The 14,577-nt window shown below is 50.8% G+C and overlaps 1 protein-coding gene across 2 annotated transcripts in view; it reads right to left on the reverse strand.

Moving 5' to 3' along the window:
* The window catches only part of ESRRG (estrogen related receptor gamma), a 507,715-nt gene extending 495,311 nt beyond the window's left edge, over positions 1-12,404 (reverse strand). For both annotated transcript variants that reach the window (XM_053667349.1, XM_053667344.1), the window contains exon 1: positions 12,255-12,404. The gene's annotated coding sequence lies outside the window, so the exon portion shown is untranslated. The remainder of the gene's footprint in view (positions 1-12,254) is intronic.
* Positions 12,405-14,577: the final 2,173 nt, after the last annotated feature.

The raw sequence follows: 14,577 nt of genomic DNA on the forward strand, positions 1-14,577 counted from the left end.
CCCAAATTCCCTCCTAGATGAAGTTTCTGTACTCACTGTTACCCTTGCCTACGATTCCTTTTTCTGGCCTGGTTAATTCACCTTTCACATCTCCACTGACGCGTACTTCCTTGGTGAGAGTCGGCCCCGCACCCCGTTATTAGGGCAAATTCTCCTACCATGGGCTAAGCACTGTGCCCTTCTTCTCCCTGCATTTATCATAACTGTAATCTCACGTTTGTGGGAATATTTGATTAATGCCCAACTCTGCCCCTGGATTTTCAGCTCCACAAGGGCAGGAACCTGATCTGTATCTGCTCATCACACCCAATGCTTCATCCAATGCTAAAAGGGACAGATACGTAATGAAATTCATGGAAGAAATCAAACATAACAAGGCAAGAGGGATGAACTTCGCTTGGAGAAGAGTCAGGATAACGTCACTGAAGTACAGGTGTCAGCTGTATTCGATCTTAAAAACCACATAATCGCCCTTTGGGCAGAAGAACACACAAGCAGAGACACAGAGAAACGGGACAGTCAGACACAGCTCAGTGTGACCGAAGCCGTGGGTGCAGTCTACTTGGGGGAGGGGAGCAGTCACGTGTCAGAAATGAGGCCGGAGAGGCTCAGGGACTAACCCACAGAGGGCCTTTTGTGCTCTGCATAGCAATTTGGACATTTGCCACGGGAAATCACTGAAGGGTTGTAAAAAGGGAGGGAACTGATCATCAGATTTGCATTTTAGGAAAATCACTCCTGGTCGTGTGAAGGGTGTCCTTGACAGGCTCATCCTGGAGACGGGGTGACCCGCACCTCGGCCGCCCTACAGTCTGCAGGAGCGGCGAGGAAGGCCCAGCCCAGGGCAACACCGGGCATTTAGTGGACTGGCGGTCTCCAAAGACACTTAAGAGCTAAAAATGGCTGGCAGCGGGGTGGAAGGTAAAAGAAAAAGTCAAAGGATACCGCCCTCGTCCCTGGGCATCGGGGAGGGTGGGGTGCTCACGAACTGGAGACGCCCCTGTGGGAAGATGGCTGAGAGGGTTTGGAAAGACACCGAGTCTAGTATCTAAAAGCCTCTGTGCCCAAACGATGGTCATCCTCTGGAATCCTCCTTTCCTCTCCGCTGAGCACTCCATTACCAGCCAGTGACCACACTGTCCAGCCACCACGTGACCACCTGAGTCCTTGGGAATGAGAGGGCAGCCTCTGTCTCATTTCCTTAAAAGAAACGGCTCCTCTTGGGTTTCTTCTCAGATAAGCAGGAGTTGGGTTGGCTTTGACTATGGAAATGAACCAATGTAGGGGATGGTGGGTAAGCACTGCAGGAAGGACCAGCAGGGTCAGCGAAGCAGACACGCCAGGACAAGCCTCCCACTTGGGTCCCTTCAGAAACATACAGCAAAAAAAAAAAAAAAAAAACCAAAACAAAAAAATTCTATTTAATCTATTGCATATTGGAGCCTCTGTAAAAGACTTTATGTCCCAAGGATACAGACTTTCAGATAAGGGCAACCAGTTGGAAACCATCTTTACCAGGCTGGACCTCCAAAATGAGGGTGGGGCCTCGGCCCACAATGGAGAACCGATACGGTTAACATGCAGATGGCAGTTAATCCATGGGAATAAAAGTTTCAAAGAATCGCTCTGGAGACACGCAGGTTCCAGATTTATGTCCCGCCTCTACTGCTTATTATGGATGCGATTTTCAGTAAGTTACATCTGTGAACCTGCACTATGTAAGCCTATAATTCCTGCATCGATTAAGGTAACTCTAGTGGCCATAAAGATCCCTCTCCACATCTCAATAGCCTACTACAAGTTTATTTCATTTACATGAAGTCCAGTTGCTTACTGAGCAAGACGCAGGCTCCTCTACCCAGTGGCTCTTTCTATCTCGGGATCTTATGGTCCTTTGTTTATAACCTGTTCCCTTCTGTGGTCCATGGCGGAAGGGGCTCCCCTACCTTCTCCAACTTTAGCCTGGAAGTTGCATGCACAACCATCTGGCCCCTACAACATGCAAAGGGGCGTGGGCAACGGCGGGCCCCCTTGGCAGTCACGTGCCAGCAGAATCACAGGATGGAAGTGGTACGTGCTCTGCACTGAACCACAGCCTCAAACGCAGTCTACCCAGCTTGTTGCAAGGATAATAAGCGAAATGAGTGGATAACACACCTAACACGTATAGCACGTCTAAGGGGCCCTCAATAATTTGGGGTCTCAGCTTCTTCCCTGTTGGTTCCCCCTTTTTCTCCACCCTAAACACTTTTCTACTGGGTCCCAAACAGGCCCTCTATGTTCTCACTTCTGTGTCTTTACTCACATTCTTGCCTTTATGTATAACACCCTACACCTGTATCTTCTCTGCTCTCGTCCCACCTGTACCCATGTTTCAAGACCAGTCTCACAGCCAAGTTCAACAACTCCATCCAACTGCCACCACGATTAGCACTCTTGCATTCTGCACGTGATCAGATATTTCTTTGGCATTACAACAATTTAGGGACTTACCCTTCCTGACTACCTCCGAGCCCAAGTTGTATGCTCCATGAGTACAGTAACCACATTTAACTCCTCTCACTCAAAGAAATAAATAGAGTAACCGAGACTTGGAATGTAAGAGACCAGCAGTTAGAGATTTGCTACCTCCTAACGAAGGAAGAAAACTCTCTGGGGCCACCCCGGCAGAGGGAAGAAAGGGCAGTTTGTCTCGAGTATGTCTACACTCCGGTGGCGGCCGCCTATATCATCAGAATTCGGCTACATGTCTTTATTTGACTTTGTATATCCATGAGGAAGCAATGTGGTAAGTCCTGCTGATGAATAAAGCATGTACTTAACGAACAATAAGCAACTTCTCTTTGAACATTATGATGACTAAGAAAAACAAACTGTTCTGAAGAGGCTTCGTCAGGAACTCTCTACGGGCATGAATCAAGGTGGTGCGGTGGCGGTTCTCCGGGTAATTTGATAAATGTCAACACCCGAACTACTGAAATCCGACCACCAGGTAAGCACTCTCCTCTGAGCTCTCTGAGCTCTCTGAGCACTTGCCAAATCACTTTGTTCTGTTTAGATAAGGCCACCGCCCAAAGACAAGATGAAGAACCAAGGGAAACCTGGGAGCCACTGGACTGGACAGCCCAAGGCAAGTGCCTGTATTTTCCCTCTGCCAGCAAACTTCTTGTTACGAGCAAGCACACAGACGGGAACGTGTGTTGCAGCAGATAATCTGACTGCAGGTACCAAGCCAAAGGCCAGTGCCCCTCAGATGATACAGCATTCCGTGGGGAGACCCTGATGTGGGACCCCCACAAGCGCTCTTCTTTCCACACCCAATGTGCCACAGTGGCCCCAGATGCCTGGAGGGTCCAGGAACAATTCTCTGCCCTAATGAGTCCCCAGCCAAGAGACCAGAGACACAGCCAGGATCCCCTCCAATTTCAGTTCACTCCCAGTGCAACCTCTGAAGACAGCCCGAAGCACCAATACTTGCAGACACCAGTTCTTGACTGAAGTTCACCCACTGCCTAGCTCGGTGCTCTCTCGAGTGTGAGAGCAGAACAACCTTGCTGGGGCTTCTGTGTTCACAACACGCCCCATGTCAACGCCAGGCCTGCAGAGCCTGCTTGATGCAGATATGTGATCAAAACATCACACTTCTACGGACTGTTTCAAATAAGGACAAACCGCCCCAAATGAGATGATCCCTGCGACTCATTGAAATCCCACTTGAGAGGAACTATTAAGAGTATACTGACATTCGTGGTTTTCTCCTTCCCCTTCAAACTATTTTTTCTTAGTGCCCAATTAACCGAACCCAGTATTTCAAGATTTTTAGTATCAAGACCAGCTATGCTGAAAACTTACTGTGTGTAGTAACCTGTTGTGAGAACTATTAGAATGCTGAGTCCTAGGAATTCAGTATTTCTGGAGCAGGGACCAGGACTCTGCATTTTACGCAAACATCCTAGGTCGTTCTGGCACAGATGTTCAGGTGGAATACACACTCAACCATGCCGATCAAGAGATGCCATGGCAAAGAAGCTCTCGGCTGAGGGTCAGGACTTGGGTTCATGGCCGGGATCGGCACCCTCACCCCTTGTGTGGATGCGGGCAGCAATCTCACTTTCCTCCCCAGGGGATTCTCACACATCTCTCAACCTCCCTGCTGCCTCCCTGCCTAGCCATCCATCTCGTAGGTTTGCATGGGGAGACAGCCTTTGTAAAATTCTGCCCTGGAACCTAGCAGGTCCTCGGCACACACTGTGCAAGGAGTCACTAAACTCACCCTCATGTTAGCATTCGCTAGGATTAAACTATAACTCAGTGAGCGCTGAACCCAGAAGGAGTTTCTGCTGTTATTTAAAGACGTATAAACAGGGCTGGACCCACTGTACTGTACTCATCCATGTCAATCAGAATATGTGGCTCGAGCTTATGGGCACAGTACTGGCCAAATGACAGCGAGGGCCAGGCTATGTGACATTGGCCACAACACACAGAATGTTAAAGTCTTTCCTCCACTTGGTACCAGACCTTCAAACACCGGCCTCTTCCTTCCCTCTCACGTAGGCAAACAGCTAGGGTAGATACTTTGGTTGCCATCTGTGTATTTCCCAAAGTGAGGTTCTTGCTTACCAAGTATCCTCATGAATAGTAATTAACCTTTGTTCCAAAATGAGGACCTATTACTGCACATAATGATAATATGGTACTTGGTGTATTTGATTCTCTCTCCATCCAGTGCTTAGAGCCCTCGGTAATTCCTGGGAATGTTGCTCAATCGGACCACGTGGATCCTTCGAAAACAATGACATAGTACTGACTGTTTCGCAACTTTGGGGCATATTTTGAAGCCTGCCTTTGGGACAGTTCTGATTGATATTGCTTGTTATTTGCCTTTTGTGCATAAAAAACAAACTCTGCACCTGAAAAACCTCTGCCCACAAGACTAATTATTAAAGATTTCCAATCAGTGGGACTTTTACTCTATTTCCGATATACGAATTGGTACTCATGTCGTGTGTTCGTTTTTTCCACACCTTCTGACTTTAACCTGCTCCTTGCACGTTCCACAGCGCGTGCCTTCAGTGGACACCTACCTAGTCTCGGCCGCCCGTGGATTCCCGACCCCCGACAGCAGCCAGAGACCTCCGCCGACCTGAATTCATGCCACCGCGTCTGCTCTCTGTGCCGCTGTCTGTCTGCCCGATGTTCCGACCGTGATCAGTTTCCCTGCCTGTGCTGTGCGTCCCTTCTGCAGTAGCCCATGGGGTTGACTGCAGGGCTCTCGCAGGGAAAGGGAAACGAATCAAGTCGGTTTGGTGACCCCGTGCAAAGATGACAGCGAGAGCCGGCCACCGCTGGTTGTTGCCAGAAGAGAAAGCAGCAGTGCAGCCCCAGCGTTCCTGGACCTTCCATGTTTCAAGAGAAGTCTGGCACATAATAAGTATTCAGTAAATGTTTCCAGAATCAACTAGTATAGTAAGACTACGAGTACAGTAAGATTAATGGAGAAAAATAACAGCACCTCTCTCTACAGGGGTGGTTGAGAGCTTACTTTTTAATATTATTAAGTCTTAGGACAATACCTGGTATATTATTTAACTGCTGCATAAGCAAGGAGACACACACTGAGACTTTGAAATGCCTTATAAGTTTCACACGCATTATTGTTTCTTTTCCTCCATCATAACTGGGGAGGGGGTGGGAAACTGAGCTTCCCTGAGCGTCCTTCAGGGCCGTTCGAGGTGATAGCCCTGCACGTGCCCTGTGCAGGGACCCTTCACATGGACATTCAACAAGTGCCCAGGAGCCGCTCACATGCTCTGTAAGATGATGCAGGGATCTGGCCCAAGACTTCCGATGGACAGAATCGAAGACGTCTACACCAGTGTTCACCATAAACCTTCATATTCAATAGCTAAATAATTAAATGAGAGGGAAAATCTGGTTCGAACCACTGTTTGGTTATTTTTAATTCATAAATGAATTGCCCCAAAACAGCCAATTTGAGAGAATAGGCAAAGCCTTTACATTCAACACTATCCATTAATATTCTCACTGTTTTACTAAACTTCTGGTTTTTAATGTGTTTTGCAATAATGCAGTTTCTCTTGTGTACTGGATCCAAGATCTTTCTCCCAGGAACCTGATATACAGGCCCGTGGGTGGCTGGGTTAGAAAGTGGTAAGTTAGGAACAGCCTGTCAAGCTTTCGATCTTCCTGGTTGTCGTTGGTTTAAGGCAGATCCTTAATGTTATTTAAACATGGGAGGCTATTTGAAGTTTGATGCATTGGATAGCGATCATTTAAACACACACACACACACAAATATTGTCATCTTGAGATGAAAGATCTCATTCACCAGGATTGATATCTTATCCAAATAACCTAGGACATCTTCAAAGATAAAGGTCAGTGTAGCCCTAGCTCTCTGCTGTTCTTGAACTACGGCTGACACTTTCCAGACTCCCTGGTAATCTGCGTTTGATAAGGGCATTGTCTTTTGTGCTGTGTTTAATCCAAGGGATGTTCAGAATAACCATTAGTAAACCAGACTTTATCAGAAGTCAAAAACTTTCATGAAGTGCATTATCAGGAAAGCAAAAAACAACTCAGAGAATGGGAGAAAATACAAATATTTGCAATCACATATTTGATGAAGGCCTAGTATTCAGAATATATAAAAAACTACAACCCAACAATGAAAAGACAAACAACCCAGGTTTAAAAGGGACAAAGACCATGAACAGACATTTCGAATGGTCAAAAAGCACACAAACAGATCATTAGCATCATTACTGATTAGGAATATACAAATCAGAACCACACTGAGATGCCACTTATACCAACTAGTAGGATTATAGCTTAAAAAGTGGAGAACAAAATAAATGCTAGCCAAGACGTGGAGAAGTCGGAAACCTCACACACGTATGGTAGGGTAGCCACTGTGCAAAGCAGTTCAGTGATGCCCCAGAAAGTCAGACCCAGACTGATGGCTTGGCCCAGCAACCCCACTGCTTGGTGCTTGCCAACGGCCCTGAAAACCTATGCGCCAACAAAGCTGTATGTGGATGGTCATAGCAACCATCCATGTACACGCTTTTGGCTATTTATAGTAGCCAAAAAAAGCAGAAAAAATACCCATCAACCAGGGAGTGTATAAATAAAATGTGGTATATCTATTAAATTGAGTATTATTCGGCCACAAAGAGAAATAAAGCCCTGACACCGGCTACCACACGGATGAACCTTGATGACATGACGCTAAGTGAGAGAAGCCCGGCACAAAGGACCAGATGTTAAATGAGTTCTAAGATGCCCAGAACAGGCTGACCTGTGGGGAATGCCTGCTTCATGGGCACAGGGCTTCATTTTGGGGTGGTGAGAATGTTCTGGACTGAAATAGTGGTGATGGTTACACATCCTTGTGAATGGAGCAGAAAGCCATTACTCTGTGGGCTTTAAAATGGTTACAATATCAAAGTTTATGGTATCTGAAATTTTACCTCATTTAAAAAAAATACTGGCTTTGAACCCCCAGCAGGAAAAGCAAGCCGCTTCTCCTTCTCATCCAAAGGGACGCCACGCAGCTGGTCGTAAGCAGAATGCTCCTGTGGGAGATGAGGGGCTGGCTGACGTGGTGTCCTCTTTCCCTTTATTCCACTGTGTCATTTATCATTAGGCCTTTGCTCATCGGTGGCTTTGGGGTTTTTCGGTTTGCGGGTAGAAAGGTCAACTTGTCTGATGTCACGTCTCCACTTCCAAGTGTGTCTTGTCAATGGTTTAGCCAGTTTGGCCATCACTGAGGAATGAACATCTGCAGGAACCTTTTCCCCTCTAAACGACATTAAAATGTTTAGTCTGAAACGATAGAATATCCATGATTCATTCCAGTACGAGGAAGGATGTGCTGTGTCGTAAATCGATAATTTGAATATTCCCTTAACTGGCTGAAGCAAATAGGAAACAACAATATATCTGATAGAAAAATAAAGAATACTGGAGAGAAACTAGTTATTCAATAAGCTTCTCCTCAGAAGAAGATGTATTTTCTTCTGAAAATGTCTTTTTCTACTACTAAAATGTTAACAATAAAACAGAGGTTATATAAATGGGTCAGTAAATATACTTTATGCTCCAAGCTTAATTTTTCTAAGTGGCCAACTTTCCTGTCCACAAGATTAAACAAAGACAAATGTTGAATTTTTTTTTAATTCAGGAAATATCTTATTTGATTACATATCTGCTAAGCAGTTGATGGCAGATTCAGAGAACAAAACTGTCAAAAAGCACACCAAAATTAATGAAATTTCCCAATATAAGTCTCATTGACAATGAATTTCAAATGTTCAGTTTCCTAAAATTACGTTACCTGACCTATGACTTTTTTACATCTCAGCGAAAATCTCTGCATAAAAAGTCATATTTATCTTCTATGACATGTCTAACACGACCAGGTTTATTCCAAACAGGCAGGACAAAAAAGCAAATATTTGAATAATTCAGCTTAAAAAAAAATGACCCTCACTTTCATCTCCACTATGTGTCTCATTTAGGTAAATGCAAAGTATTTAGGTAAAAGTTCTGGTTGTAGCCAGAACTAGCTAGAGAGTTGTAGTTCAAGTAACCCTGTCTCAGAGAAGCTAAACCTACGTGGCTCTTGTACTGTTATTATAAGGAAATTTGAGACATACAGAGACTGAAACCAACCTGTTGAAGGTGACCAAGAACCTGAGGAAAATAAATGCTTACGCACTATTTTATGTCAAAATCAAGTCGTGCAGAAGGGTGCACAGAAGAGTCAGCAGGTAGCGTATGTATTCAATGGCCAAATTTGGAAAACACTCGGCCAGAGCCGACATGTGAACATGTGGCAAAAATGGGCCCATAAGCTGAGAATTCTGTTCCTTCACTTAAGGGGGAAGTGGAGTTACACCGATGGGACACGAGAGAAAAGTGTAGGGGTTCCTTGTCTAACAGACTCACTCTGTTCCTCTCTGGGTTCTCCCTAACTGCCGCCACTTGCCCTTCAGGTCCCCGCTCTGTGCCCACACGTGTGCCCATTTCATCCCGCAAGAAAGTCCTGCAAGGAGACTACAGGCGTCTCCTCCGAGCTCCCACGTCTCAGTGAGAGAGGGCTCTATGAGCACACGCAGATTGGGAGGACTGCGCGGCGTGGCGGGTCTGCTGACCCCAGGAAGCCTGCGGGGCTATGGGAAGAAACTGCTCCAGCTTCGGGGAAAGCGGCCATTGCCTTTTCCATCCACACAGGCCCAGCGGGGCCATTTGTATCCAAAGTCAAAGGTCCAGCTGGAGGAAGGGGGAGGGGTGGCTAGAGTTGCCTCTCATTCCATTTTAGTCCCCAGATGACCCGCCATATTGTGCAGGGGACAGGATGGTGGCCAAGGGCTTGAAGGTGAGGCTGAAGAAAACAGGGACTGGCTCATACAACCCTCCTGGTGTGGACCCACCGAGCTGGTCAGCCCACCCCTGGTGACGTGGCAGCTCCTGGCACCACGAAAAGTGCAACTTGGGGACTGTCCTGTGTTTACGCTCTGACTATTCACAAAAGGGTGACCGCCATCTCCAACCATAACCAAGGCCACCCGACCAGAACAAGGCCCACTCACGGTAGGTGGCCCAGGTGGCCCTGCTGCCCAGGTCCCCGGCATTATTTCCCTCTCGCTGCCTCTTCTTGGGGCATAGAGGCTGCAGACCTGAAGAATTTGTACAAGGACAGTCCCTGTCCTGCCACTTCCCAGAGTCCCTTGAAAACAGAAGCTACTTTGGAGAGAGTGGAATTCCTTCTTCCTTTCACTAGTTCACTTGGAGCTAAGCAGGCCCCTTTCTCTGCCCTCACCTCTTCCCATACACCTGGCTTTGTCTGGGTGGTGGAATGTCATCTTCACTCACACTGAGGAAGAGAAGGTAGGTCCCTTTTTCCAGAGCCCTACCTGCAGCTACGCAATGGGACAGGTCGGGAAAGAATCTGCAGCCAGGAGAGAGGGGACTGGAAGAATGGGGCGCCACAGCAGCATGGAGAAGGGCGAGGACAGAGCTCCCATGCATTTTACTCTGCTGAGCCAGGGGAGCTCCCAAGCTCTAAGATCCGGCAGAGAAGAGAAAATTCCTAAAAGCAGAGTGATGTCAGCGAGCCGGCCCCTCACATCACACAGCCAAGCCTAGCTCACTGCGCGCACCTTCCAGCCCCTTATTACTGGCCAAATAGAATCTCAGGGGGCTGCAGAGAGGCCTCACAGGCCTTCTCAGGCTTTGACCAGCTCCTGAGGGAAGCGGGTTTTAGGACATCGGGACAGGGATTTCCACACAGCTGAGGGCTGGGAGCTGGGGAACCTGAGAAGGGCAAGTTAGTCCAGGTGCAGGGGACAGGCATCTAGGGCCCACCCCCCACCCCCTAGGCCAGAGAACCTGGGGAGGGGTGTCCTGGACCTAACTCCATGGCTCTCAAAACGTCGTGTTCTCCTCAGGGCAGAAGAGGAGGAAAAACAGTCAGCTAGCGGTCATTCTTTTTTAACCAAATCTTCCCTTTTACCATACCTTTTCTCTCATTTTCTCTTAGCTCCCATATTTTTTTTTCCCACTTCTCCTTCCTTCCTTTTCTTCCTCTTAGGATTTCCAAAAAGACTAGATGCTGGGACAAACCGGCGACAAGAGAGCTGAGTGGCATTCACTGTCGGGCAGTGGGGGTGGGGAGAGAGACATGAAGACCGGTTCCAGTTGGGAAGCCCTGACACTGGGGATTCCTGCCGCCAGCTTTGGGCTATAAAGTTGCACGACATTGGACATCTGCTCATAACCCCTCCTCCTGCAGCCCCGGAATAGTAGCTTCTCCTTTGAACTTGGCGGCTGAGTTTTCCAAAGCTGTTTAGGGCAGGCGGGGCTGAGAATCCGGGGAGCTCTGGCCCAGGTAGGAGCATCCAGTCTGCCCTGCCTGAACCAGCCTGTCCCTACTGTGTGAGCCCAGGAGCACAGTGGGGGCTGGGGATAGAAACAGACCCCTCCACAGCGGCAGACTGAGTGCTTTGGGGAAGCAGCCAGGGGGGGATTCCAACTGTGATACCCACTGTGAGAGGAGAAGTCTGGAGGTGGCCCGGAACCTCCCAAGGGCACCAGGGGCCAGACCTCAGTTCTCTCCTCTCGGAGTCCTAACTGCTCCTTACCTCCCCACTGGGGCTCTGATCTTCTGCCAAATGTTTCGAAGACTCGGGTTATTTTCAGTCACAACCTTCCCCATCCCTCCCCAGATATCCTGCCTCGGTTGGGGGGGCGGGAGGGTAGTGTGACCCACCCTGCCTGAGTCTCAGGCCCGAAGCCACAGACAAGCCTGCCTGACCGCTGCAGGGCGCGCTCAGCCCTTCCCTGCTCCACGGACCCCCGCGCACCTCGGCGCTTCTCTTGCTTGAGTTCGGCAGTGGCTCTAGCTGGCCCTGCTCCCTGGCCCTGCTCCCTGCTCCTTCGAGGTCTCAGTTTCAAAACACAGAAGTGTCATTTAAGGCTCTGCTGTTTAGAAAAAGAGGCCAAGGTCAAGGCTCAGGGATCACAGACGACCAAGATACCCTTGCACCTTTGCCATCTCTACAAAACGAGTGCTGTTGGAAGCGGCTGGGGGGGGGGGGTCGCAGCACCCGCCCTTTTCTACCTGGAATTTAGGAACCTAACCTTGACCCTGTTTCTGGGCTCACCCCAGCCAGTGCCCACATCTCCTCTCCTTTCCACTCAGGGTGGTGCTGAGGTTCTGAGGAAGACATCTGCCCTTGCCTCACAGGGGCAGGAATGGTCCAAAAGGCAAGGCTTCGGGAGCTTTGCCCTCCCATCCCAGTCGGAGCTGGGGAGGAAAGCAAGGTCTCCATCCAAAGAAGCCAGTCCCCCCTCCTCCAGCTCCGGGTCAGGCTCCAGGCGCCCTCCATCCGGTGCCTCCTCCACCCTGAGTCCCCCACAGTTTTCTTCTTTATGAAACACACAGGCTCAGCCCAGCACAGCCCGCCTCCCACGTAAAGGCCAGTCCAGTCTGTCTTTGTGCCCAGATGCAAACTCAGCTGGAAGTTCGGGGCAGGGAAGAGTCAGAAACACTGAGAGAGAGAATGCAAAGGGAGACATGGAGGAGGGAGGGAGAAGAAAGGAGCTGGGCGCCAGTCGTTAGGGGAAGAGGTGGTCCTGGAAAGATACTGGTGGAGTGGCAGCGCCTCCCCCCACGTCCACCAGCCCCAGGACACGGAGCCGAGTGGGGTCAAGTGCGGACTCACGTGGTCGGACTGCAGAGCCGCTCTCTCAGCTGCTGCGGGTGGGTGCTTTCGGGGCTGCCTGGGGTGTGGGCTCTTTAAATGAATCACCGGGCACCGTCCAGACAGGCCGCCAGGCGCCCTGGGGTCCCTTCTCACTTCACACTGGGAAGCGGACCTGGGGATTGCGGTGGCCGGTGTAGCCTATAAATAGCGAACTTGTAGACTGAATTAAGCAACAAATGGGAGGGGAGGGCGTAATTCTGCACTGGATCCCTTTTCCGGGTTCCACCCAACCCCCACTCCGGCCACTCTCCGAGCAGAATTTGGGAAGGCACAGATTCAGAGAGGAGGGTCAAATTGTATTCATTGTATTCTAATTTACAGTAGTTTTGTTACATTTTTGCAGGAGGGGGGCACCTTGCACTTGGACCCTCCCCATCCGCCCATCTTTGCTCCTTCCCTCCCACGGCCTCCCCCACCTGCAGGGGGCAGCCAGGAAGGGCAAAGGCCGGGGAGAGTGGGTTTCTCCGGCTTGGCTGCGGGCGCAGGGAGGTGGAGGAGGACGCCGAGCCAGCCGGTTTTCCCCTTGGATTCTGGGAACGACCGAGCGAAAGTGGGAAACCGCCAGGATTTGCGCTTTCCTTCCAAGCCCAGGGCGGGAACTTAGGTACTCCGGAGTTCGGGACTGAAGTCCGCAGAATGGGGGAGGGCGGGAGGCACAGAGGAGTTCCTGCAGAGCAGGTTTCTTCACCAGGGCGACTGCAACCCTCCAGGGCTAGCCAAGGACGCTGTCGGCAACTGTGTTTGAACCTTTTGCCCCAACCTGGGCGCGGGGGCGAAGGCGCAGGACAGGGTTAAATCCCCGTTTACCTGGAGCGCGCTGGAAAGCAAAGTGCATGCAGCAGAGGGCACCCTGGGTCCCCCTAGCTAGCGCCCAGGCCCCGGGCCTGCTCCCACCTGCTGACCAACGGGAAGGAGTCTATTCTGCCCGGTCCTGAACCTGCACTGGCTGGCCACCCCCGCCCCTGCCTCGGACCAGGGCCGAAGTGGGAAGTGGGTTAGCTAGGTTTTCATTTTCATTCTGGGTGTTTTCTGAAAAATATTCCCATCCCCACTTCAGACCCCATGCCCAGGACCAGAGACACTCGCTGGCCACTCCCAACTCCCCACTTCCAAAGGACCCTTCGCTAAATTTATCTTGGTTGTCTCATTCTAATGAGTGTCAATGGGACTGGCAGTCAGGGTGTGTGTGGGAGCTGGAGAAATTAAGCAACCTGCAGGTGAGGGTCCTCAGGTAAGAAGGTTGCACCGCGTTCCTTAAAGACTCCATTCTCCACGCAAGACCTGGGAGTGGGGGCCTAGAGGCAGCCTCCAGTTGGGGTGCTCGGAGGAGCCAGGGAACCACTGCCTACCCCGGCCCAGCACCCGCATCGGGTCCTTTAAAAATCGGGAGTGTCAAATACCGGGGTCGGGGAGAGGGGAGAATCAAAGAGAGTCCCCGACGCAGCTGGGGTGCGGGTGTTGTCCCGCATCAGCGCTTCCTGTAACGCCACTCTCCGTCAGCTACCTCCCCCTACACAGAAAAGTTATTTTGTTGTCCCCAGAATCCAGGTGAGTTTGGCAGGAGAGAAAAAGGCGAAGGTGCTCAGGAGGCGACAGCAGCGGCCGGGGCTCTCTCTGCTGGCTGTGCTCCACACCCGGCGGATGCGAGCCAGCGTAGCTGGCGGCTACGGCCACCTCCCACCCCCGCCCCCACCTCCGCCAGCAAAGAGGGCGCACCAGGCTCTGGGACTGGCCACAGGCAAACCTCCCCTCCCTTCCCCAGGGGCCTGGACTCTGCGGGGTGGCCCCGATACCCTGCGCACAGCAAGCTGCACGGCGCTGGCAAAGTAGGACGGACGGAGCCCGGGAATCCAGGGGCACTCCGCCTGCCTCGCGCTCCCCCTGCTACGTACCTGTCCCGGCCTTCCCTCTCCAGCTGCTGTCCGGGCTGGGAAGCCCAGCCCGGAGCCGGCCACCTTCCAGCCCAACCCGCCCTCGCCCTCTCCCGTGCGCTAGGCCAAATGTGGGGCAACTCTCGCGGGCCATTGGCTTGGGCGGCTGCTTCGGGCTGATTTCTAGGATTTCCCCGGCTTTGCGGCCCCTCCGTGGGCTGGAAAGAGAGGGTCCGGGAGAACGTCTCACCCTTCAGGCCACCCCCACCGCCCCCCAGTCCCGCAGTCTCCCTCTTTCCCACCCCTGGAACCTAGGCTTTGAAATTGCAGTCGCCCCGAAAGAAAGTGGGGTGGGAACCTCCTGGCGCACCCAGTGTGGAGGCCAAACGCAGGCTTGCGGTGGCTCTCAA

The sequence above is a fragment of the Artibeus jamaicensis genome, unplaced genomic scaffold (assembly GCF_021234435.1).
Source record: "Artibeus jamaicensis isolate MK-2021 breed Jamaican fruit bat unplaced genomic scaffold, CSHL_Jam_final contig_467, whole genome shotgun sequence".
NCBI classification, from domain to species: domain Eukaryota; kingdom Metazoa; phylum Chordata; class Mammalia; order Chiroptera; family Phyllostomidae; genus Artibeus; species Artibeus jamaicensis.